At 49.7% G+C, this 26,976-nt stretch overlaps 1 protein-coding gene across 5 annotated transcripts in view; it reads right to left on the bottom strand.

The window, feature by feature from the left end:
• Positions 1–26,976, bottom strand: part of ADGRG1 (adhesion G protein-coupled receptor G1) — a 60,769-nt gene that overhangs the window by 16,925 nt on the left and 16,868 nt on the right. Inside the window, exon 2 of one of the 5 annotated variants that reach the window (XM_029075621.2) lies at positions 16,791–16,930. The exons of 3 other annotated variants lie outside the window; for them this stretch is intronic. The gene's annotated coding sequence lies outside the window, so the exon portion shown is untranslated. Of the gene's footprint in view, positions 1–9,640; positions 9,827–16,790; positions 16,931–26,976 lie in introns of those variants that run through there. One more of the 5 variants, XM_029075623.2, reaches the window with a different exon arrangement.

Genomic DNA, 26,976 nt, shown 5'->3' with positions numbered 1-26,976 from the left:
TAGAGTGGAAGCTCCTTGTGGGTAGGCAGCCTGTTCTTTTTTTTTTTTTTTTTACTTTCCAAGTCCTTACTTGGTTCAGTGCCCATACCAAGTGCGTGCTCAATAAATGCTACTTTTCTATTACTACTGTTACTACTTCTTCCCAGACCCCTCCTCCAGAGACCCTCTTCAGCTTGATTTAGGTCTAAGACAGCTGGAGTCTCTCCACACTGAGATCAACCCCCAAGTAGCTACCAAGAAGAACTAATAGCGGGAGAGCCGGGACAGTTGAGGCAGAAGAGAGAATAGGCAACCTCCAGTGGTTGCCCATCCCCCTCCGCAAAAACAAAAACTCCTTACCATTGGCTCTAAAACACTCAATCACTTTGTCCCCAACTTCCTCACTAGGCTATTGTCGCACTACAACTCAGCTTGTACACTTTGCTCCTCTAATGCCAACCTACTCATTGTACCTCAATCTCATCTATCTCGCCACCGACCTCTCACCTATGTACTGCCTCTAGCCTGGCACACCCTCCCCTTTAACATCCAAGAGTTAAATCTATCTCTCCCCACCATCAAAGCCTTACTAAAGTCACGTCTCCTCCAAGAGGCCTTCCCTGACTAAGCCCTCATTTCCTCTTTTCCCACCCGCTTCTGCAACACCCTGACTTGCTCCCTTTATTCACCAATCCCTCCCCCCACCAGCCTCACAGCACAGCAAGTCTGCAATTTATTTGTTGATATTGTCTGTCTCCCTCTCTAGACTGTAAGCTCGTTGTGGGGAGGGAATGTGTCTGTTATATTGTTGTGTTGTACTCTCCCAAGTGCTTAGTACAGTGCTCTGCACACAGGAAGCACTCAATAAATATGATTGATTGATTTGGAATCAGAGGCTTATAAAGAAAGCTCTTAGCTGTTACTTCACCCACGTTCGGTCAATTTCCCACTCCACAAGCAGTCGGTTTGGGTAGGTTAAAAATCTGCTGCCCTTAGATTTTTCACAGTTTGGCCCTGGAAGCTCTTCCCCTCCCCAGAGACCTACATCCCTCATAGCTTCTCTCCTCCCCAAGTGAGAGAGGATGAAAGATAGGGGGAAAGAGAAGCAACATGACCTAATGCATAGAGCAGGGGCTTGGGAGTCAGAGGACCGGGGTTCTCATCCCATCTCTGCCACATGTCTTCTGTGAGACTCTTGGGAAAGTCACTTAATTTCTCTGTGCCTCCATTACCTCATCTGTAAAATGGGGATTGAGATTGTGAGCGCTATATGGGACAGGGTCTGTGCCCATCTTATTAAGCTTCTATCTACCCCAGTGCTTAAAACAAAATACCATAAAATAAAAGGGGGTTGGGAGGGGCTGTAGCTCACAATGTTGTAACCCAGGCCACTGAGAGGATGTCTTCTGTGGATTTTTAAAGATTCCCTGGGCACCAAATCCCTTGGTTTCACCAATCCCTCAGAAACTGCCTTTTTCAGCAGGCTGATTTTCCCAGACCACAAGAAGGGAAAGACCCTTCAGTGGCTATCCCAAACCGTGGGTGTGATCTCCTGGGACTTTCTCTCAACACATCTAGAGAACAGAGAGGGTTGAGCTCACTGAGCCAATGTGTGAGCATCAACACACAGCCAAAGGGCAGAAGGAAAAAGGAGCAAAACCCCAAAAAAGGACATCCCTGGAGCCTCAACAATACCCAGGTATTGGCTCCAACCCAATCCAAACAGAAATTGAAAATATAATATGGCAGGGCAACAATTTTCCAGAGATTAGGATTAGTGAGAAGACTAGACTCTGGTAACTATCAGAATTGATTCTTGGTACTCTAAGTGTTTATTTTATTATTTGGTGGGGGGGGTTGTTGCTTATAATGGTATACTATATCAGTCAGTCAGTGTGCAGAGCACTCTACTAAGCACTTGGGAGAGAACAATATAGCAATATAATAGATACATTTTCCTGCCTACCACAAGACTATACCAGGCACTATACTAAGCCCTGGGGCAGATACAAGTTAATCAGGTTGGACCCAGTCCATGTCCCACATGGGGCTCACAGTCTTAAACCTCATTTTACAGATGAGGTAAATATAATTAAATACCATTAAAATACCATTAAAAAATTACTACTCATGGATTTGATCAGGGTAAGATAGGTCCCAGTTTTCCTCCTCAGACCAAACCAACCTCATCAAGGGCAAGGGTCTTTCGAAATTCCAGTCATCCATCCTTAACCTGAGGAGGGAGACAAAGTAGCCTGGAGTAGTGAATAGTGCACAGATCTGGGAGTCAGAAGGTCATGAGTTTTAATTCCGGCCCCACCACTTGTCTGCTGTGTGGTCTTGGGCAAGTCACTTCATTTCTCTGTGCCTCAGTTACCTCATCTGTAAAATGGGGGTTAAGATTGTGAGCCCCATGCGGTACAGGGACTATGTCCAACCCAATTTGCTTGTGTCTATCCCAGTGCTTAGAACTGAGCCAGGCAAGTAGTAAGCATTTAACAAATACCACAGTTATTATTATCACTTAACCTCAGATTCTTGGGGACCTCCAAGGGATTGATCTGGGAGTCCCTTACACCCACCCCCTTCCCACCCCGGCTCTTGGGCAGAAGAGCACAACATCATGGAGGCGGCTGACATGGAGCTGGTGAGGGAAGAAATCCTCGGGCAGCAGCTGCAAGATGGAAAGTCTGGAGTAGAGCCGGTTTGGTCACCGGAATCTGCCTGAACAGGCTCTTAAACAAGGAGGGGATGGGCTTGTGGCAGAGGCCCAAACTTGTCTGACTTGTGAGGAAATCTTCTCCTCCCACCAACCTTGAAAAACCATAAATGAAGAGATGAAAGATCCTATTTTCCAGACACCCAAAGATATGATACCTTTTCCATGATTGCACTCCCAGTGCTTAGTACAGCGTTTGGCATAGTAAGTCCTTAATGAATTCCAAAATTTTTATCATGATTATCAGTCTGATAATTATTATTGCCTTTCCTCCACTTGAAGACATCACCCCATATGCCGATTGGGGCGGCATTAGAAGAAGTAAGGAGAGATGAAGACCATTGCATACTGGGCACTGGGAGGGGTTCGCGGGGTCAGAATTCTCTGTGTGGTTAATAATAATAATAATAATGATGTTGGTATTTGTTAAGCACTTCCTATGGGCCAAGCACTGTTCTAAGCGCTGGGGTAGATACAAGGTAATCAGGTTGTCCCACGTAGGGCTCACGGTCTTCATCCCCATTTTACAGATGAGGTAACTGAAGTACAGAGAAGTTAAGTGACTTGCCCAAGGTCACACAGCAGATAAGTGGCTGAGCCGGGATTAGAACCCTTGCTGGCCATTTCCCCACCAATAATGGGAGTCCCAAAATACCACCCACCAGGCTAAATGCTGTCAGAGAGAGCATCGATTCTGTCTCACCAAAGAGAAGCCCCCAAGTGGGCTGCCTGCTCTTTAAGACAACTGAGGTCGTGGATCTTTTAAAGCAGAATTTGCTAAGTGCCCTCCAAAGGGCCTGAATTTAGTGCATAGCCAAAGTAGAAATGTTCCACTCTGATTCCATGGCTGGAGCAGGAATGATTGGGGTTTTTGTGTGTGTGTGTGTGTGTTTTTAAATTGTATTTGTAAGCACTTATTATGTGCCAAGCACTGTACTAAGTGCTAGGGTAGATAGAAGATGATACAAGATACAAGGTTGGGTACAGTCCCTGTCCCACATAAGGCTCCTCTTCTTAATCCCCATTTTACAGATGAGGTAACTGAGGCACAGAGAAGTAAGTGACTTGCCCATGGTCACATAGTGGACAGGTGGTGGAGTTGCGTGGCTCAGTGGAAAGAGCACGGGCTTTGGAGTCAGGGCTCATGAGTTCGAATCCCAGCTCTGCCACTTGTCAGCTGTGTGACTGTGGGCAAGTCACTTCACTTCTCTGGGCCTCAGTTCCCTCATCTGTAAAATGGGGATGAAGACTGTGAGCCCCACGTGGGACATCCTGATTCCCCTGTGTCTACCCCAGTGCTTAGAACAGTGCTCGGCACATAGTAAGCGCTTAACAAATACAAATACCAACCAACCAACCTAGGTCCTCTGACTTCTAGGCCCCTGCTCTATCCACTAGGCCATCTTGCTTCTCGGCCACGTTGTTTCTAGGGTTGGGTTAAAATACCATTTCCTTCCCAATATCAGTCAGCGGTATTTGTAGAGCACTTACTATGCGAGGATCCCCATCCTGGGTGCTTACAACATACGCTATTTGTAGGCAGGGCACGTGTCCGTTTACTGTTATATTGTACTCTTCCGAGCACGTAGTACACTGCTCTGCACACAGTAAGCGCTCAATAAATACTACCGACTGACTGAATGACTGACTTCCAAGCCCATGAGCAAGCACAGAGGCTCCTGAGAGACTACATGAAAGGAGGTGTGATGCACAGACAGAACCTCTATCGGAAATCGGTACAGGCAAAGGAAAGTGAAAAGGAATTCCTCAGTCCCGTAGTTTCCCCTTCCCATCATTAGATGACTTCCTCCACGGCTCTGCCTCCTGACTCAGATCCGAGTTGCAAAATGTTTTTGCATTTTGTCTTCCATCTCCTAAGCGTTTCTTGACATAGAATTTATTTTACAAGCCTGTTAAGGTCGGGGGGAAGTAAGGGTTTAGACCCTGCATGAGATTTTGAGTCATCTGCCATGCCTTAGATCCTCTTCTTCCACCTCCAGAACTGAATGTTGGAGAAGCTGTAAGTGTGTACTCACTGTGGGCAGGGAATGTGTCTATTTTTAAATTGTACTCTCCCAAGTGCTGAGTAGAGCGCTCCGCACACAGTAAGTGCTTTATAAATACCACTGATGGACTGGCTGTATAAGGCTGGGAAGGGTGGAGGCGAATAATAAAAAGGGCCAAGAGGCTCTACTACCAGATGACAGAAAGCAACTCAACACACCAGCACTCTATATCCACCCCCAACCCACACACCCTTGGTGTATAATGGGGTTTGAACTGGGGTGTGTTTTATTGAAATTTTCTTTTGCCTTCGTGCCTGCCTATTAGCAGAGGAGGTGAGTTTTATGTTATTAAATGTCAGGTCGGCGAGGAAGCGTGGGTGGTAGGATCCACTCTCAGTGCACGAGAGGGGAGACCCTGGCCCAGTCACCATTCGGTAGGGGAAAGGCCCGTGGAAGGAATAAGAGAGGCCATGGTTAACAGCTCCCTGTTCCCACTGAGATAATAATAATAATAATGGAACTTGTTAAGCAGTTACTACGTGCCAGGCATTATACTAAGTGCTCGGGTGGATACAAGCAAATCAGGTTGGACACAGTCCCTGTCCCACATGGGCTCACAGTCTCAATCCCCATTTTACAGATGAGGTCACACTGAGGCACAGAGAAGTGAACTAACTTGCCCAAGGTCACACAGCAGGCAAGTGGTGGAGGTGGGATTAGTACCCACGTCCCATGACTCCCAGGCCCGTGCTCTATCCACTGTGTCAGGCTGCTTCGATGAGGGTGCTGGAGGCAATGGGATTTGAAAACTTGACAGGAAGGGAAGCCGAGTGACCTAGTGGTTAGAAGGATGGCCCTGGAAGTCAGAAGGGCGTGGGTTCTAATCACAGCTCCGCCACTTGCCTGCTCTGTGACCTTGGGCAAGTCACTTTACTTCTCAGTGCCTCAATTACCTCATCTGTTAAATGGGATTAAGACCGTGAGCCCCATATGGGACATTGACGTTTTTCCAACTTGATTAGCGAACTACACAACTTATGCTGGAAAATTGCAGAAAACCTCCAGGATCCCTGTCCCTGACTGAACAACTTCTCCATCTGGGGGCCAATCGTCCCAGCTAGCCACTCTGCCACTACTAATCCCAGTCTGGCCCATGGAAAGGGCAGGGCAGAGCAGGGAGAGCCATGGGTTCCTTCTCCCCGCCGGCACCATTCATGCTCAGGGAAAAACTCCCTCACATGCAGGCCACAGTCACGGATGGATAAATAATGAGCAACAGCCGTGATGGAACTGCTTCAGTTACGTCCTTGGGGAAGCCACCTATTTCTCTCCTTCCCCTCTGAACCAGGGCTTGTTTCCCCAGGAAGTGTGTTTCATACCATGACAGCCTCTCAGGTCCCAAGGGGTATGGGGAGGTGAGGCCGGGGCTGGCCAAGGGAAAGCTGGCGCTGAATGAAGGAAAGAGAAAAGCCCAAATGCCATCACTTGGAAAGCCCCAGGCTGCCCCTTGTATATCCACACAGCCTCAGCCTTTCCAACTCGTTTCAGGTTACCTCACACTTGACCCACCCTGCTAGCGTCGGCCGGGCCCAACATAATGGTGGCGCCCTGATAATAACTCCAGATGGGCCCCACATCTTTCCCAATAGTGGCTGTTTAACAACAGGTGACCCGTGTCACAGGCAGGGAAACTGAGGCCTAGGGAGGCTCACCCCCCATCTTCACAACAGAGCCAGAACCATCTCCTTACCCACACCCTCTGGACCCTCTTCTCTCTGCCATACGCCCTACTTCCTGAGCAAAGTCTAGCCAACACACCCCTGACCTTGCTTCGTCCTTCCACAAACACACCCCAAAGAACACTTAGGGTGTCAGCAGTGACAAGCAGGACCTGGAAACCCTGCCCCAGGGACCGAGGCCTGACGCTGAGGCCGAATCATTCCCCATCACCCAGACCAGAGTGCGGTGATTTTTTTTTGTGTGTGGTGTTTGTTAAGCTCTTTCTCTGTGCCACGCACTATACTGAGCGCCGAAGTAGATACAAGCTAATCAGGTTAGAGACAGTCCATGTCCCACACCGGGCTCCCGTCCTAATCCCCGTTTTACAAATAAGGTGACTGAGGCACAGAGAAGTGAAGTGGCTTGTCCAAGGTCACGCACCAAACAAATGGCGGAGAGCGGGAAAGGACCAGTGCCGTGAACGGGTCTAATGCCAAGGGAGACAAAGGGCATAAAGTCCCCCTGAGCCCTCTTTCTCCAGTCAGGCGGGGAGTTAGCGTCCTTAGGAATGTGACTCATTTCCTCATGGAGGACCAGGCTGTTCCAGCCCAGTACCTATTGAGTTTAGACAAATACACAAGTCGCCATTTCCTCTCTCTTAAAATGCATCTCCCTGGATAGCCCATTTCCTTCTAAACCTCTGTTCAGTTTAACCCTCCATGGGTACGGGGACCGACTGAAGAGAACCTTTCATTTCCCCACTCCCCTATTTCCCAGTTCTCTGGAACAAAGCAGCGTCAACTTGGTCCCAGGGACTTAAGGTGCTCTAAATTAATCAATGGTATTTACTGAGCACTTACTGTGTGCTGAGCACAGTGCTTGGGAGTTGGTACCAATTTCAGGGTTGAGCCTGGAGGGAGGTTCCAGTTGTTTCGGTGGCCAGAAAGAGGGCATTTGCCCCCCAGTCCCCTGTTGGGGATGTGGCATGAAACCAAGAGGCCTCAGCCCCCTAGGGAGGTCTCTGTTGCCTCTGCAAACTGTTTTATCTGTTCTGTCTCTGCTCTAGGCTCTAGAGAAGTCATATATGAGCACTCTTTGCCATCCACACCTTTGAAATGGCCAGACTTAAAACAGTACCACATAACAGTTCAAGGTAGAACAGACTGTCTCGATGAGGACTGGGTGTCCAGCACATGTGGAATCTCATTCCATTTGTGTTCCCCGTGCCCCTCCCTCTGGCACACTTGACAAGGCTGGTGGGGGGCGGGGGGAGAGAAGGACCCACAGGGCCCTCAGGGGGCTCAGCTCCAACTCCTGTCTCCAGCAGCCACAGCAAAGGATGCTTAGGAGCATAGCGTGTAGTCTGGCTCCTTCGACATCCTTCCACTCAAGGCTGTCGACAGAACCCTCTCCACAAGGCAGGATGACAGTTTCTTTTCAATAAGGGGGTAGGAGAGACCTATTGAAACAAAGTGGCACTGAAATACAGAAAGGGTTACCACTGCAGCCCAGAGAGAAGGAAGAGGTTGGGGCTTGAGTTTTTTTAAGTTTTGAAGAAGTAACAGAGTCACCAAAACTCTCCCTGCTGGAAGGTGATTGAGATACTTAGAGGCTCTGGGCCTGGCTGCCTTGGCCAGAGTCTCATTCTTGGCGTATTTTGAACCCCGGTGCCTTAGGGCCTGTCTGAATCTGGGGATAGCAAGCAATATCTACTGCCGATTCCTAGCCAGCCAGGAGAGCGAACCAACCAGCTTGGGGTCGGGGGAGGTTGTGTGTGTGTGTGTGTTTTGGGGTGTTTATCAATCAGTTGTATTTATTGGATGCTTACTGTGTGCAGAGTACTGCACTTAGCAACTGGGAGAGTACAAGACAACACCCTCAGGTCAAATTGGAAGGGAGCACAATTGGGAAAGAGCAAGGGGAAGGGAGGGCTGTGTCTGTCCCTCCCTTGGGGCAGGCCGAGGTCACTATCTCGCTGCCGGCCTCTCGCCCACGTCCTGCCTCTGGCCTGGAACACCCTCCCTCTTCATATCGACCGACAATGACTCTTTCTCTGTTCAAAGCCTCACTTGAAAGCACATCTCCTCCAAGAGGCCTTCCCTGACTAAGCCCTCCTTTCCTCTTCTCCCACTCCCTTCTGCGTCACCTTGACCTACTTCCTCTATTTAACCCCCTTCCCAGCCCCACGGCACTTAAGTCCATATCTGTAGTTTTATTCATATTAATGCCTGCCTCCCCCTCTAGACTGTAAGCTCATTGTGGACAGGGAACGTGTCTGTTATATTGTTATATTGTACTCTCCCAAGTGCTTAGTCCAGTGCCCACACAGTAAGGGATCCCTCAATAAATATAACTGACTGACTGACAGACAGGCTCTGACTTTGGAGAGTCGTGCCTGGGCCCCAGGAGCAGGCGGAGAGCGTGTAACATACTGAGGCAATCCATCCGTTACCAGGCAAGACAGACTTCCTCCGAACACACCCGATCTGCCAACCCATTAGCTCCCAGGGAGGGTCCCAAAGGATTCACACACACGGCCATCTGTTCGGTGTGTGGTCTGTTTCCCAATCCTAACCACCCCCCAACCATAAGGGTGTTGGCACCTGCCCTCCCCCTGCATTCCCTTGGTCCGACAGGGAAGGGCAGCTGCCCCAGTCCTGGCCTCTTTGGCCCGAGGGGCAACGCTGACTCACACCAGCAGCTTCGGTTCCAGGGAGGTTCCTGCCAATACCCTTTGGCAAATTCCGGACAGTAGGGTCTGAACTGGGCAATCCCTATAGTAGCTCGGTTGGAAATACTCAAATATGCAGAGTCGTTGATGGATGGAAGGAGAAACAAAGTAATAATAATAATAATAATAATGGTATTTGTTAAGCACTTACTATGTGCCAGGCTCTGTACTAAGTGCTGGGGTGGATACGAGCAAATCGGGATGGACGCAGTCCCTGTCCTACATGGGGCTTACATACACAATCCTCATTTTACAGATGAGTTGACTGAGGCCCAGAGAAGTGAAGTGACTTGCCCAAGGTCACGAAGCAGACAAGCGGCAGAGTCGGGATTAGAACCCATGCGGGAGCCGATTAAGGTGCCCTCCTCATTAGTGGGGGCCATGCTATGCCAGGCTCCCCCACCCCCACTGCCCCTTGCCAAACTGTCTGTGGGCCAACATTCAAAACACCGACTGTGTCTGGCTCTGCGGTTCCCTGATACCCACCTGTTTCCTCCGGGGTTACCTAACTACCGCAGGCCGGGCGAGGATGGCGTCTACATTCCATTCCAGAGTGGGCCGCTCCAGGCGGGCCGAGAGATGCCCGCTGGAGCTCTCCAGGCTCCGTCCTCAGGGGGAGGCCTCAGTCTGCAGGGGGTTGGCTGGCCTCCTGACAGGGGCAGGTCGGAGCTCGAAGTTGGGCCCGGCCAGCTGCAGGCTTGGCAGCAGCCTGGGAGAGAAGACAGAGGGAAGACTGAGGGGGAACGGTGTCCCGGACACCGGACCCTGGGATCCGTGCGGCCCTGAGAACACAGGCCGGGCCCCTGGCTTGGGGAGGATCCAGGCCTGGGAGATGGAGGTGGGGGAGGCAGATGAGAAGGGGGTTTGTGGTCAAGGGGAAGGGGCAGGAAAGCCAACAAGGTGGCAAAGCAGGCCCAGCGACAATCTAGGCCAGCACAGGGTATGTCTAGAAAGACTTCCCTTTCTGTCAGGCATTCAGCAGAAAGGACAAGGCATGGTCAACCCTTGCTTCACAACAGCCCCTGAGGCCATGCCAAAGTTGGCCCATACCAAAGACCTGCCACCAAAAACCTGAAAACCCCCAACCCCATGATCTTATCACATTGATTCCCCAGAGAAACACAGCAGGGGTCCCAGCAGGCTCAAGGCAGGGCCTTGGTATATCCAGGGCAGCCCCGGAGACTGAGACAGGCAGGGGACCAGAAGAAATTGCTAAAAATAAGCTCTTTCCACCTTGAAAAAGGCTCTCCGCTCATCAGAAGGGCAAAGTGTTTAGCCTTCCCGCACTGTGTCTATGAACAAGTGTAGTTCTAACCACCTCAGAAGGACTTCATCTAGTGGGGAAAGAATTTAATTCCCTCAATAACATGTAGTACTTTAGTCTGTAGAATGCCCATTTCTATTCCCTTGGCTCGTTCCCCTGCTGTGGTGCAGGTAAAATGTGGACTTTTCCAACATGGCTATATTGATGGCTATTAAAATGTTTAGATGCTCAAGTCATGGGGGTGATGGTCCCCATCAACTTTTTAAGCCAGATTGCCAGATCTGCTCATCCCAGTTCTCAGAAGAGATCTGAGAATCTCCAATCACAGCTGAAAAGGCCCAAAATGGTAGCTTTGTGGCCCACCACCTTTCTGAAGCCTGACCCCTTTCAGTCCTCCATCTTACTGAAATCCCCATCAACTTTTTTCTCCAGCATTCAAAATAAACGGGTATCGCTGCTGTCAAGAATGCTGTGTGAACTAACCACTAATGGCAGAACAGGGAACCGCTTCTCTACACCACCTGCTCTACCACCCTACCTCCCAGCCCCTCTCAAAGTACCGGTCAGGCCTGTCTCCAAGGCCCCATTGGTGCCCAAAAGACCCCAAAAGGAAAATAGAGACCAAACACAGGAAAGGTGATGCGGTGGGTGAGGAGCCAGAGAGGAGAGGACACGGGAACTCACCTGGGGAGTCCTTTTCCCAGGGAAGCTTGTGGTGATGGAATGCCCAAATTACCCCTTTACAGTTAGGTGCTATTTAAATCGCCTGAATATGAATCTGCTCGTATAAATCAAGGTCTCAATTTTAGTTAACTCTGTACTCACTATTGTCTAGCCAAAGACAGATTCCTACAAAGTAAAGCAGTAGGGACAAGGGAACTTTAAAAATAATCATTTTCATTATTATTGCTACTATGGTAATGATTAAGCACCTATTAGGATCCAGGCCCCGAACTAAATGCTGGGATAAATACAAGATAATCAGATCAGATCAGATCAAATCCCTGTCCACACAGGACTCACAATCTAAGAGGCAGAGAGAACAGGTATTTTATCTCCATTTTAAAGATGAGGGGACTGAGTCACAGAGAGGTCAAGTGACTTGTCCTAAGTCACACAGCAGGAACTGGTAGGACTAGAGGAAAGAGCACGGGCTTGGGAGTCAGAAGTCATGGGTTCGAATTCCAGGTCCTCCACTTGACTGTTGTGGGACTTTAGGCAAGTCACTTAGCTTGTCTGTCCCTCAGTTATCTCATCCGTAAAATGGGGATTGAGACTGTGAGCCCCATGTGGGACAACCTGATAACCCAACACTTAGAACAGTGCTTGGCGCATAGTAAGTGCTTAACAAATACCATCATCATCATCATCTCCTGAGTCTCAGTCTCGTGCTCTTTCCACTCAGTCATGTCACCTCTCAGGATTCAATCAGCAGTATCTATTGAGCACTTACTGTGAGCAGAGAACTGTATTAAGCACTTTCATTCATTCAATAGTATTTATTGAGCGCTTACTATGTGCAGAGCACTGTACTAAGCACTTGGAATGAACAAGTCGGCAACAGATAGAGACAGTCCCTGCCGTTTGATGGGCTTACGGTCTAATCGGGGGAGACGGACAGACGAGAACGATGGCGATAGAGTCAAGGGGAAGAACATCTCGTAAAGCAATGGCAACTAAATAGAATCGAGGCGATGTACATTTCATTAACAAAATTAACAAAATAAATAGGGTAATGAAAATATATACAGTTGAGCAGACGAGTACAGTGCTGAGGGGATGGCAAGAGAGAGGGGGAGGAGCAGAGGGAAATGGGGGGGAAAGAGGGTTAAGCTGCAGAGAGGTGAAGGGGGGGCGGTAGAGGGAGTAGAGGGAGAAGGGGAGCTCAGTCTGGGAAGGCCTCTTGGAGGAGGTGAGTTTTAAGTAGGGTTTTGAAGAGGGGAAGAGAATCGGTTTGGCGGAGGTAAGGAGGGAGGGCGCTCCAGGACCGCAGGAGGACGTGGCCCGGGGGTCGACGGCGGGACGGGCGAGACCGAGGGACGGTGAGGAGGTGGGCGGCAGAGGAGCGGAGCGTGCGGGGTGGGCGGTAGAAAGAGAGAAGGGAGGAGAGGTAGGACGGGGCAAGGTGATGTAGAGCCTTGAAGCCTAGAGTGAGGAGTTTTTGTTTGGAGCGGAGGTTGGTAGGCAACCACCGGAGGTGTTTAAGAAGGGGAGTGACATGCCCAGATCGTTTCTGCGGGAAGATGAGCCGGGCAGCGGAGTGAAAAATAGACCGGAGCGGGGCGAGAGAGGAGGAAGGGAGATCAGAGAGAAGGGTGACACAGTAGTCTAGCCGGGATATAACGAGAGCCCGTAGCAGTAAGGTAGCCATTTGGGTGGAGAGGAAAGGGCGGATCTTGGCGATATTGTAAAGGTGAAACCGGCAGGTCTCGGTAACGGATAGGATGTGTGGGGTGAACGAGAGAGACGAGTCGAGGATGACACCGAGATCGCGGGCCCGAGAGACGGGAAGGATGGTCGGGCCATCCACGGTGATAGGGAAGTCTGGGAGAGGACCGGGTTTGGGAGGGAAGATGAGGAGCTCAGTCTCGCTCATGTTGAGCTTTAGGTGGCGGGCCGACATCCAGGTGGAGACGTCCCGGAGGCGGGAGGAGATGCGAGCCCGAAGGGAGGGGGAGAGGACAGGGGCGGAGATGTAGATCTGCGTGTCATCTGCGTAGAGATGGTAGTCAAAGCCGTGAGAGCGGATGAGTTCACCGAAGGAGTGAGTGTAAATGGAGAACAGAAGAGGGCCAAGAACTGACCCTCGAGGAACTCCAACAGTTAAAGAATGGGAGCACTTGAGAAAGCACTTGAGAAAGTACAATACAACAGAGTTGGTAGATACGTTCCCTGACTACCAGGAGCTTTCAGTCTAGGATGGAGAGAAGCATTAATAAAAATAAACCAATCGTGAATATGTACACAGATACTGCAGGGCTGAGGGCGGGGTGAGTATCAAGTGTTAGTCGTATGTCTTGTCGATCTAAAATAAACACATTTTGACTGAAGAGACAAAAACGAAGAAAACACAGGTCTCTTTTCCCAGGACAATAACCTGGGTTTTAAGGAATTCAAAAGTCTGACTGGGAGAAAGTCAACCCATTGTTGCTCTAACAAAGGGTGGGAAAGGGGAGTATCCCTGATATCCTAACAATTAGAGAGTATTTTCAGGCATTTGACAAGGCTTCAGTCATTTTTATTAGCTATCCTAGGCGACACAGAGTGTGGCCTCCTTGAGCTGGCTGGGAAAGTTGCAGAACTGGGATCGCAGTTCTGTCCTCCACGTGGCACTTTGTTCTTTGAAGTCTTTTCCTACCCCTCACCTAACTACTTAAAAGCCTCTCCGGGATCCCCTAGTCGATCTTTAGGACTAGTAGCAGTAGTTTGTAGTAACTTTTAGGAGTACTACTAATCGTAGTCCCCTCTCAAGGTCGCACCTGGAGAGTTTCCAATCCTCTACCAGTCTTGGCTATGGGAGGGAGAGTCAAGCAGAGGCCTACCCATTCCATTCCCACCTCGGGCAGTGGCTAGGGAGTGGAAGGCAATCCGCTACAAGTTGAAAGTCACCCATGCTGGGCAGCAGCAACATGGGAGAGAGTAGAGGGAGGAGACTCGAGTGGACTGCGCGGGAGTCGGCCATGGTAAGCCGCCCCCGTATTTTCACCAAGAAAACTCTACGGATCCTCTACCAGAACGACTGCAAATGGAGAGGGGGCGTTCTGGGAGAGGTGTATCCGTGGTGTCACTAGGGGTCGGGAACGACTCGACCGCATGAGACAAGACTAGTAGTAAGTAGCAGCCGTAGTCACCTTTAAGAGTACTGGAAGTAGTTGTAACCCTTAGGAATACCAGTAGTAATAGTTATAGTAGAAGGAATTGTAGAAACCTTTAGGAGTTCTAGTAAGAATAGTCATTGTAGGAACCTTTAGGAGGAGGAGGAGGAGGTGTTATAATAGTAGGGATCGAAGTAAGGATATTTACTGAGCACCGACTGGGTGAGGTTGGACCATACTAACTGCCCAGGAAAGTGCAATAGACGCACAAGAGACATTCCCTGATCCCAAAGAGTTTCCGCCCAATTTCATTTTCTGCAGCTATTTCCGTTTGACTCGCCAAGGTACATTAAAGCGAGGCTTGTAACTCTGCGCATGTGAAATAAATGCATCCTGATGTAGATGCCTGAAGGTACTTGTCATCTTATGACAGCCCAGCGAACGCAGCTCATAATTGTTAATGGCTTAGGAAGAAAACTAAGTGTTCATTTCTCCTTTTCCTTACATTTAGACTCCAGAAGGATACCCCTGCCAAGCAACCACCCACCCTTAAGTACACGTTACCGTAAGGACGGAGGAAATAAGAGGAAGCAAGGGAAGTGATCCAGGCATAGAAATTTCAGTGTGCGTGAAGTTCTGATAAACAACCTCCCCTCCATCACTTTTCAACTCTGTTTTCTCTGTGAGTCATACTGGGCACCTCAGAGGCCCTCCAAGTAGTCAGAATTTAGGTCTAGTCACTCTGTGTCAGCTCCTGGAGAAGTCAGCTCTGATGTAGTGTACTCTACCAAGAGCTTAGTACAGTCCTCTGCACAGAGTAAGCGCTCAATAAATACAATTCATTGATTGAAGTCACTCTGAAAGGTTAGGGGCTCCAGGCAGAATGGCTCCAAGTCCGAAACCCTGAGGGCTGTACCCTTCCGGTCTTCCGCCCGCCCCGTCTCCCGCCCTTCTTGCTGCAGACACGGGGAACTGGTTGTCTCCTTCCTCTTTGACTTGAAAGACTGTCAACGCATTTGCCTTCCTGCAGGCTCCTCGTCTCTCCCGTTTTGGAGAGGACACAATCACTAATTCATTTTTGGTCTTCAACAATCGTGCACCTTAACTGTGTGGCTAAATTGCTACCCCATGCCTTTCTTCTCAATCACCCCTTCTCAATCCCAGCAAGAAAGGGAGCAATCGGGGAGGCCGAAAGAAGCAACCGCAGCAACAACAGGGTACAACAAGTTAACCACCTCCATTCCTCCTGCTTGGGAGATGAGGATGAGTTCACGACCCCGCCTCTCCCTGGACTATCTGTATTTTAGAAGGCAGACAATGCCCACACACTGTTGAGATCAAGAAATAAATCCTGCTGATTACTGTTGGTCCTATTATTGCGTGACCGATAATAAAATTCCTCCCAAGAGATGGCTGTGCTTCTATGGAGCGTGAGGCAATCCTGGGACAGTTGGAATGCTGGGTAAGGCAGGAATGTCGGTCCCAGAGCTTTAGAGCTAAGGGAATGATGGTTCTGTGGGAGCAAGGCATGAGACCAGGAAGGGGAGTGGTCTTGATTTGATCACTGAAAACTGACATAATCTTGTGGTCAGTGGCCTGTTGTACTGGGATCGCTAATGTTCCCCTCTAAGGAGTCATAAACATTACAGCGTTTGGAAGTTTGAAACTTAGACGAGGGCCCTAGGGAACTCTGACTCGTTCCAGCCTACCCAAGGTCCCAGAAAGGACCCTGTGGGGAGTCGGGAGATGGGGGCGTGGTCGGGAGCAGCCCTGGGGGTCCCTGCCCACCCTAAAGCCCACAGAGGCACTGGGGAAGATGGAGATGCTGCAGACTGACCGGGGGAAGGAACATAACCGTCAGCGCTCTGGACTAACGTCTAGAGAGGAGGAAGAAGGAGAATTTATCCTTGGACGAGGTAGCCCCGACAAGCCAGCAACTGGTATGGTTTACCCCAAACAGGCAGCTATCTCTGTCCGGTCCTAAAAATTTAGTCAGTACTCAATTATTTCTGCTCGCTACTTTACCGTCACGTTTCTTTGTGGGGCAAGAATCCTTTTCCCCATTATGCAGCTGAAGAAATTGAGGCAAGGAGAGGTGACCAGACCGGAATGAAAGACCAGAAATGGTCCAGTTTCCACCCAGGAGGGATCCCGTGTCTTTCAGAGAGTGAGGCTCTAGATTCAAGTCAGCCGGGGGCAATGATCATTCAGGCCCAGCTCAAGGCACCAGGGTCAGCTGCCCACCCTCTCCCCCACAGATGTCCTATGTGGCAGCGGATCTCAGAGTTTCGTTGACCACAGAGAGCAGAGAACAGGAGGGGCTGCCTTCTCTGCAAAGCATATGGCTGTCATGAGTCTCACAAAGGGAAGAAAGGGGAAGGGGTAGATGTAAATAGGAGCTTTCTTTCTTAAAAGTTTCAGTTGCAGCCCTGACACTCCCTCCACCCATACACACACATTCAAACTATACTACAATTGGGAACTCTTGATGGTCCCAGCAGCCAGCGGCCAGTTCTCTGAGTTTGCTTGTAAATGTGCCAGTGATATTTCCACTCACTTTTTGAAGGTCAGTTTCTGGAACCGGGATCCTAGTCTCCACGACAAATTGCAGCCAGAGGAGGGACTCCCTTGGGGCTCCACAACGGTACACCCGGAGATTGCTCCCTTTAGTCTGCTGCCATCATCCCACGAACGATTCTTAGGTTTGGCACCCCGGGAAGGAACAGGAAACATTCAGAATTCAGTCTTTCAATCCTGCTCACTGCTGAGGCGTGAAAGAATTCCAAATGCTCCCCTCTGGCAGGTTCCCTTATCACCCACATACACCCACACACCCACACCCACACAAACACACTCTTACGTGATGGCTCAGGAACCCTCTTTGGTTACAAACAGACAATGGGTGTTTATATAAGATTTCAACAGCACCTGTGCCATTCCTAAGTACAGTCCTGGAAAGTATCAATAGGGAATCTAAGTAACACTTGGCATTCGTCATGTCTATTACCAAGAAAGCACAGTACAAACGGAATCTTAAACTAGATTCTGGGAATCCTGTTCCTGTCCTGGTATTTTTTCCTAATACCACTTATGTACATACCCGTAATTGAGTTATTTATATTAATGTCTGTCTCCCCATCTAGACTGCAGGCTCCTTGTGGGCAGGGAATGTCTACCAACTCTGTTATATTGTACCCAGCGCTTAGAAAGTGCTCGAAACATAGTAAGCGCTTATCAAATACCATTATTATTATCACTCTCCCAAGCGCTTAGTACAGTGCTCAGCACACAGTAAGCACTCGATAAATAAGACTGATTGATTCCTAACTTAGACTGTGATTTCCGTCCTGGTGAAACCTCTGCCGTGCTTCCCCCAGGAGGGGAACATCTTTGTGGGCAAGCTACCCACAGGTCTGTCCTTGGTGGTTCCCCTAGAGAGCCACAGCCTTCCTGGTGAATTCCAACTTCCTTCCCTAGCAGAAGGCTGGCAGGGACTGAGTCTCCTCTGGTCTCTGGGATTGGGGGTTCCCCTTTCCTCAGCCCCTCTTCCTGGCCCTGTTCTTTTCCTGTGATTGGCTGGGCCCCAACTGATGTCACCAGGTAAATAGCCAACATCTCAGGTAAAATCGCTTTCTCTCTGGGAAATCAATCAATCAATCAGTCGTATTTATTAAGCGCTTACTAAGTGCACTTAGGCACTGTATTTGGGAGAATACATTACCACAGAGTTGGCAGTCCCATTCCCTCCCCACAGTGAGTTACAGTCTAAGAGAAGGGTCCCGGGGAGAAAGGAGTTTCTGGTCCCCAAAACTTTGGAGTCTCCCCACTTTTCCACATGGCAGGTTAGCCAGCGGGACCATCGCAGAGCCCAGACCAAAACATTCCTCAATTCTGGACCTTCTCCCACTCTAGATTGTAAGCTCACCGTGGGCAGGGAATGAGCCTGTTATATTGTACCAAGTGCTTCGTACAGTGCTCTGCACACAGTAAATGCTCAATAAATATGGTCGACTGACTGACTTCTCCAGGTGAGGGCCATTTGGGTATCGTGAACCCGCCCTGAAGGTTTCCATTAGCCAGCAGGAGACACGGGGGAAGGGGCCTCACTGCAGTTGGGCGGGCACAGGTTTTGTTACTGAATTCGGCAAGGCGCGACTGGATGATGCCAGGTAAGGGCCTAGATGCCAGCCACAGGGTGACCGGCTCCCTCCAGCTGCCTCAACTCCACCCCCGGGATTCGGCAGTCACAGGCCAGGGAACCGAAAAGGAAACTGAGTCTCTCAGACTCTTTTCTCTGGGTTAAATCAATCGATCAATGGTATTTACTGATCGCTTCCTGAGTATAGAGCACTGTACTAAGCTTTTGGGAGAGTACGATATAATAGAGTTGGTGGAAACGATCCCCGTCCACAAAGAGTTTACAGTCTAGAGGGAAGATTTACAGTTTAGCAGAGGATGAAGGCTCACTCATGACATCATCCAAACCTTAAAGAATGGGGGAGGCACAGGCTGAGATTTTACGAGGATTTAGGAAAAACATGCCTGAACTGGAGCTAAGCATTTCACCTTCCCTGGGCAGCACAAGTACAAACAATCTGTCTCTCCTGAAGAGTCTCTCAATCGCTCTGCCTCTCACGGGTTTGGTTTTTTCTCCCCCTTCATTGATTTTTGCAAATCGAGCAGTGAAAATACCTAAAAGAATTTCCTGTCTTGAAAGCAGATTGTCCCTTGTGGATTTTAAGTCATGTGTTCTGCTGTTCTCCTGTTGGAAAGTACAGGACCCTTTCTGACTTCTCGGACCAATCAGCACGGGTAGTGCCAGTATCGGGTACTCAAGCAACTGCAGGCTGGGTCCAGCACCCTCCCTGTACCAAAGTGCCTGAACTGTGGGACCTAAAGTTACGGCAGCTGCTTTGCACGCTTAGACAGTCATGAGGTTAGACCTCATTTATTCTCCAAAGTCACACAAATCCGTCCGGCACCCAAAGGATCCAGTGGGGCTATCCAAGCCTAGAATACCTGGGCAGGCACGGCCCAGCCAGCCTAACTGCATTAAGAGCATGGGCCTGAGTCAACGGACTTGGGTTCTAATCCCAGCACTGCTGCTTGACTGCTGTATGACCTCGGGCAAGTCACTTAGCTTCTCTGTGCCTCCATTTCTTCATCAGTAAAATGGGGACTGAGACTGTGAATGATTAAGACTGTGAACCCCATGTAGGACAAGGATTGTGTCCAACCCAATTATCCCGTATCTATCCCAGTGCTTAGTACAGTGCCAGATACATAGTAAGCACTTAACAAATACCGCAATTACTATTATTATTTAACTTCTCTGTGACTCAGTTACCTCATCTGTTAGATGGGGATCAAGACGGTGAGCCCCATGTGGGATATGGACCGTTACATCTTCTGTCTAACCCAGTGCTTAGTACGGTGCCTGACACATAATAAGTGTTTAACAAATACCATTAAAAATTTAAAAAGTTAGCTAGAACTGTGAGGGAGAGTTATTTTAAGTTCTACACGGTTCCCCTTGAAACACCCCCATGGCTGGCATTCAATTCCAACTAAAGGGCGCAGAAGCCCAGGCTGTTCTCCTGAAAGCAGTATCTACCCACCCCCGTCTTCCCTCCCCTTCCAGCCATTGCTGGCCCAGATCCTTCTCAACGTTTTTTTGGGTGAAGAGAGAAGGGCAGGGTCAGGCAACTCTCCGTGATGGGAAGAGAAAGGAAGGGTGGGACCCTGCAGAATGTAGCAAATCTATAAGATATAAGGCGAAAGGCTTAGCCAATAGACTGAAAGGGAAATTTATGAAAGTCAGATAGCTGCATGTTGGACTTTGGGCAGAAAAGATGTGAAAGCCATTCAAGACCTGCCCCCTCTCCTCCTCCCAGCCTCTCTTGCACCGCCCCGAACCCCGACCTGAACCAGCCAGCCTGAGAAATGCCCTTTGGCCAACTCTGCTCCTCTGTGGCAGAGAGAATTCATTTTCCTCATAGTCACAAACATTTTTTCCCCTTTAAAACATGGGCTGTTGGCAGGGCTGAGAGCCTCAGCCTGGGCAGAGCCAGCCCAGCTTGAGACATCTTTGTGTCAGGCCGCTTTTCCACCTCCCCTGCGGTCTGCCAAGGCAGGCGGGCTGACCGGCTGACCGTCCGGGCACTGCTGGGAGTGCAGGAATCCCGGGGTCTGGCAGAAACTCACATGACGCCCATTAGCCGAGTGAGTCAGACAACCTGGGGCCATGGCTCCCGCCGCAGCCGGAGAAACTAGCTTTTGTGCTGGATGCTGAAAGGGGCACTTATGCGGGCTGGTCCGGGGAATCGGGAGAGCGGGCAGCGCGGGGGGCACCGAGGGGGTTTGGAGACGCAGAGCTGGCTCCCGGTTAGTGGCGGTGGCTGAAGTTGTGGTCGATGGGTGGATGGTCTCTCATCCGTACGACAAGTACGGTCAGTGGTCTCGGCCCAAAAGTTAAGTCTAAGGCTAAGGCCTAAGGCTTGGGGCCCGAGGGGCCCGAGCTCAGAAGGGCACTGGGGACACGGGTACTTTAACCACGCTTTGTTTAGTTTTCTGGGAGGCGGTACGACCTGTGCCGGCAGCACCAGAGAGAGTCTCTGCTTGACTTCCCACTGCTTAGCCGGCAACAGGGCAGGACATGGTCTCTCTTCATACCTTAGCTTCCTCCCAGAGAAACTGCCATCTGCCCAACTGCCCACCAGGACCAGGTTGGTTCTCCAGCTGCAGCCAACAAGCCACCCCTCGAAGCGGGCAGGGAGCCACGTGGCGTAGTGGCTAGAGCACAGGCCTGGGAGTCAGAGGGTCATGGGTTCTAATCCCTGCTCCACCACTTGTCTGCTGTGTGACCTTGGGCGAGTCACTTCACTTCTCTGGGCCTCAGTTCCCTCATCTGTAAAATGGGGATTGACACTGTGAGCTCCACGTAGGACAGGGACTCTGTCCAACTCAATTTGCTTGTATCCACCTCAGTGCTTAGTACAGTGGCTGGCACATAGTAAGCGCTTAACAAACACCATAATTATCATTATTATTGTCGTTTTTGTTATTATAACCGACCACAGGGCGAAAACAGAGGTGCAGCCCCAACACGCTGGACTTTTGTTTCGTAAAGAGGATAAAGCCTTCGCCATGAGCACGGTAGCAGATGGAAGCCCGGCCAGGTCAGAGGAGGGGAAGGGAAGGGGCCGGGTTCGCACTGGGTGATTCCCACCCGGTGACAGGGCCATGGAAAGGTTATCTAGTACAAGGGATTAAAAAAAACATCCTGTCCCAGCTGGGACTTTCAGAAGGGGAGGGGAGAGATCACCACCACAAGCTCCCTGCTTTGGTTCTTCAGAGGTCTTATCAAACCCACCAGGTGGCAGGTCCCTGGGGTTGGGGGTTGCCCTGGGCCCCCAATAAATACTATTGCTTGAACCAATAGAACGCAGATTCTCTGACTCTCGGGTTCTCTTCACTAGGCCACACTGCTTCTCCACTGGTAAGGATCAGCCTCCTACAGAAACCTGCGTGAGAAGCAGCATGGCCTAGTGGAAAGCATGGGTCTGGGAGTCAGAGCATCGGGGTTCTAATCCTGGCTCCGCCGCTTTTCTGCTGTGCTACCTTGAGCAAGTCAGTTAACTTCTCTGGGCCTCAGTTCCCTCATCTGCAAAACGGGGATCCAAAACCTCCTATGCGGGACCTGAGTATCCTGTGTCTACCCCAGTGCTTAGTACAGTGCTTGACACATAGTAAGCACTTAACAAACACCACATCATTACTATTAATAATAATAATAATAAATCAACCAGACATGCTTCCAATCAATCCAGGAAGGCACAACTTCTGACAAAGTCAGCTGGTAATCGGAAACTTTCATCTCTTGGGAAGCGGTGTGGCTTAGTGGAAAGAGCCTGGGCTTTGGAGTCAGGGGTCATGGGTTCGACTCCTGGCTCTGCCACTTGTCAGCTGTGTGACCGTAGGCACATCACTTAACTTCTCTGTGCCTCAGTGACCTCATCTGTAAAATGGGGATTAACTGTGAGCCTCACGTGGGACAACCTGATGACCCTGTATCTACCCCAGTGCTTAGAACAGTGCTCTGCACATAGTAAGTGCTTAACAAATACCAACATTATTATTATTATTATCTCTCCAAAAGCAGAGAACCCCATGCTCAAGGGGCAGTCAAACAATCAGTCAATAGTATTTATTGAGCACTTACGTTTTGCAGCAAACCAAGTGTTTAGAAGAGAACTGTACTATAGAGTTGGTAGCCACATTTCCTGTCCACAAAGAGCTTACAGTCTAGTGGGGTGGCTCCATTTGGAACAGAGATCTCACCACAGACACCCACGCAGGATTCCCAATTCAGGCCGCAGCCTCGCCAAATGGCTCGAGGTTGGAATTCCACCCCAGCCAGCCCCAGACAAGGGGCTGGGGGACAGTCCCATAGCTGGTAGCCTCCCCCCAGAGCCAAAGGAAAGTGAAACAGGGTTACATAATAGTCTGTCTAGACATCCCCACCGTGAAATAGGCCACATCTTCCTCTTCTCCTTTGAAGGGTCGTGGCCTGACCCAGGCCATCCGGTTTCTCTCTCTCTCTCCCACCGCACTCAAGCTGGCCTCTGCGCTTCTCTGTGCATGATCTGGGAGCTGCAGTGGTGGTCAAATGGTGTCCCCTCCATTGGCTCCCAGATTTAGGGAACCCCCCGTGTTCGGTTCTCACTTTCTCTCTACCTCCTCTCTCCCTTGCCCCCTACCCAGAGGCCTGGAAGGGCCTAGAGTAGTGAGCCTGGGCAGCATCCACCACAGCAAACCCTGCATGGGCAAAGGTCAGTCCATGGCCCTAGTGGACCACTCTGTTCGTAGAAAATGCTCAGTAAGTACCTCCGATTGACTGATTGAAAAGGGAAATGGAAGGGACCGCAGCTGGACCAACCCCTTCTTCCACCCAGGCGTCCAAGGACTGAAGGGGAGATGGAAGCCAGGAGGTGAGGGGGAGGTGGGGAGGATGGGGCCAGAGAGTAGGGATAGTTTTAACCAACTCTACTGTGTTGTACTCTCCCCAGCGCTTAGTACAGGGCTCTGCATGTCATATGTGCTCAATAAATAGTACTGATTGACTGAAAGAGAGAGATCAGGCTGCCTCAGATTCCACTCTGGGGCTGGGCAGCCTCAGTGCCTTGGGCACCACGAGCACCTCCTCTTGTACCTGTCCAGTAGGATGCATGGGAACTAAGCCAACTCCCTGCACAGCTTCAAGAAAGGAGCATTTGGAAGCCAGGAGAATTTATGGTGAGGACTTAATGTTGGTATTTGTTAAGCGCTTACTGTGTGCCAAGCGCTGTTCTAAGCGGTGGGGTAATCAGGTTGTCCCACGTGAGGCTCACAGTTAATCCCCATTTTACAGATGAGGTCACTGAGGCACAGAGAAGTTAAGGGATTTGCCCACAGTCCCACAGCTGACAAGGGGCAGAGCGGGGATTAGAACCCATGACCTCTGACTCTCAAGCCCGGGCTCTTTCCACTGAGCCACGCTGTTGGGGAGTGACCAGGGGTCAGACAGACAAGACCACTGCCCCCAAGCTCAAGACAGTTGATTCGCAGACGAGGTAATTTCCCCTTCTAAGCTTTAGTTCCATTGGGAATTTTGATGTCCACATGTGCTGACCTATAGATGAGGTATCTCTTAAGCATTTACTCTGTGCTGAGCAATGGGATGCATAAGATACAATCAGATCAGATACAGTCCCTGTCCCAGATTGGGTTCATAGTCTAAGAGGGAGAGAATCTTGGTATTTAATATCTATTTTACTGATGAGGAAATTAAGACCCAGGTAAATTAATTGCCCAAGGTCACCAAGCCGGCAAATGGGAGCTGTGATTAGAACCCAGGCCTCCCGACTTCCAGTTCTGTGCTCTTTCCACTAGACCCTGCTGCTTCTCATACTTCCAAAGGGAATCCCTACATCTTTTCTTCTATAGGATGCCTGAAAACTTTTAGAATAAAAACATTACCTACATAACGTTGCCATCCTAAATAACATTTTCAGATCAAGGTGTTTTCTTTTTTAAAAATAGTATTTTTTAAGTGCTTCCTATATTCCAGGCACTGTACTAAGCACTGTATTAAGTGCTGGGATAGCTGCTTTTGGCATAGAATTGGGGAGTCTTTCCCAAAAAAACCCCATTCTATCCAGAGTGGATTCTGGAGAAATTGGCTGAACAAGTAAGACTTTTTTCCACACACTGCCATTTCTAAGTGAACTACGCAGCTCTCGGCAACAGTTTTTTCAATTGGTGTTTGTTAAACATATAATGTGTATCAGGCACTGTTCTAAGCACTGGGGTAGATACAAATCAATTAGATCGACACAGTCCCTGTCCCACATGGGGCACACAGTCTCAGTAGAAGGGAGAACAAAGATTAAATTCCCATTTTACAGTGAGGAAACTGAGGCACAGAGAAGTTAAGTGACTTGCCTATGACACACAGCTGGCAAATGACGGAACCAGGATCAGACTTCCAGACCTGACAGTGGCTCAATAATTACCCTTGCTCCTTCAGCTCTTGTGCTGTGACCCAGAATTCCCAGCAACGTTGGCTTATCCAAAGCAACAAGCACCACCGATGGGCCTGCATCCACCCCCAGTCCCGGATCTGAGTCCCATTCTATGTTTCTATGATTCTCCACTGGCCCCACTCCCATTTGGAACAAAGATGAGAACTCATCCCCAAACAAAACCGGTGGAAAATCCTGAATCCAGAGTCACTTACCACAGACCAGAGATGGTCTCAACTCAACATGCCCCATTTAGTCTCCATATCCAAACTATCTTCTCCTTGATGACCAAACTGAAGGTCTCAACCACCCTCTCTACTGAACTCAACTCACTCGCTCCCCTGTCCCTTCGCCGATCTGGTACCACTGACCCACAGCCTTGGATCACCTGTACATCCACCTCCTTCACTCTTGTCCATGAGCCACAAAGCGCTGCTGGCGGAAATCTAGATATCAGGCTGACTTCATCCATTTCAAGTTTATCCTTGCATGCTTTAACTCTGCCCTCTCCTCTGCCCGGCAAAATTACTTCTCCATCTTTATTGACACCCATTCCCATTGCCCTCACCAGTTGTTCCAGACGTTTAACTCCTTCCTCAAAACCCACCCCCCGGTCTCCCCTATCCCTTGCCCTCAGTGACCTGGCCACCTACTTCATTAAGAAAATTGAAACTATCAGGCATGTCTCCCTAAAATCTCCCCTGCCCCTCTCCAGGCCCTCCCCACTCCTGCCCCTTCTTCAACTCTCCCATCTTTCCTAGAAGTATCTCTAGAGGAGATCTCCGGCCTTCTCTCAAAATCCAGCCCCTCTACCTGCACATTCAACCCTATTCCTTTGCACCATCTCAAAACAATTGCTTCTTCCCTTCTTTCCTCCCTGCCATCTTCAACTGTTCGCTCTCCAATGGCTTCTTCCCCATTGCTTTCAAACATGCCCATATCTCCCCTATCCTAAAAAAAATCCTCCCTTGACCCCACGGCCTCCTCCAGTTACCACTCTATCACCTTCTTACCATTCCTCTTCAAACTCCTTGAGTGAGCTGTCTACACCCGCTGTCTCAGGTTCCTCTCGTCCAATTCTCTCCTGGACCCCCTCCAATCTGGCCTCTGTCCCCTTTACTCCACAGAAACATCCCTCTCAAAGGTCACCAGAGATCTCCTTCTAGCCAAATCCAACGGTCTCTAATCCATCCTAATCCTTCTCAAACTCCCAGCTGCCTTTGACATTGTCGACCACCCCCTTCTTCTGGAAACATGATCCAACCTCAGCTTCACCGACACTGTCCTCTCCTGGTTCTTCTCTTACCTCTCTGACTGCCCATTCTCAGTCTCTTTCATGGGTTCCTCCTCTGCCTCCTACCCCCTAACTGTGGGGGTCCTTCAAGGTTCAGTTCTGGGTCCCCTTCTATTCTCCATCTACACCCAGTCCCTTGGAGAACTCATTTGCTCACACAGCTTCAACTATGTGGATGATACCAAAATCTACATCTCCAGCCCTGATTTCTCTCCCTCTCTGCAGTCTCCCATTTCCTCCTGCTTTCAAAACATCTCTACTTGGATGTCCTCCCATCTCCTCAAACTTAATATGGCTAAAACGGAATTTATTTTATTCCCTCCCAAACGCTGTCCTCTCTCACTTTCCCATCACTGTAGATGGCACCACCATCCCTCCTATCTCAAAAGCCCATAACCTTGGCATTGTTCTTGACTTCTCTTTGTCATTCAACCCACATATTCGAGCCATTCATAAATCCTTCACAACATAGCTAAAATCTGCCCCTTCCTCTCCATTCAAACTCCTACCTTAATACAAGCACTTATCCTATCCCACCTCGATTAGGAGAAACAGCGTGGCTCAGTGGAAAAAGCACGGGCTTTGGTTTCAGAAGTCATGGGTTCGATCCTGGCTCTGCCACTTGTCAGCTGTGTGACTGTGGGCAAGTCACTTAACTTCTCTGTGCCTCAGTTATCTCATCTGTAAAAAGGGGATTAAGACTGTGAGCCCCACGTGGGACAACCTGATTCCCCTGTGTCTACCCCAGCGCTCAGAACAGTGCTCTGCACATAGTAAGTGCTTAACAAATACCGACATTATTATCATTATTATTATTGTATCAGCCTCCTTACTCACCTCCCTGCCTCCTGTCTCTCCCCACTCCAGTCTATACTCCACTCTGTTAT

Source organism: Ornithorhynchus anatinus, chromosome 11 (assembly GCF_004115215.2).
Source record: "Ornithorhynchus anatinus isolate Pmale09 chromosome 11, mOrnAna1.pri.v4, whole genome shotgun sequence".
Classification (NCBI taxonomy): domain Eukaryota; kingdom Metazoa; phylum Chordata; class Mammalia; order Monotremata; family Ornithorhynchidae; genus Ornithorhynchus; species Ornithorhynchus anatinus.
This window is presented reverse-complemented; position numbering and strand designations above follow the sequence as displayed.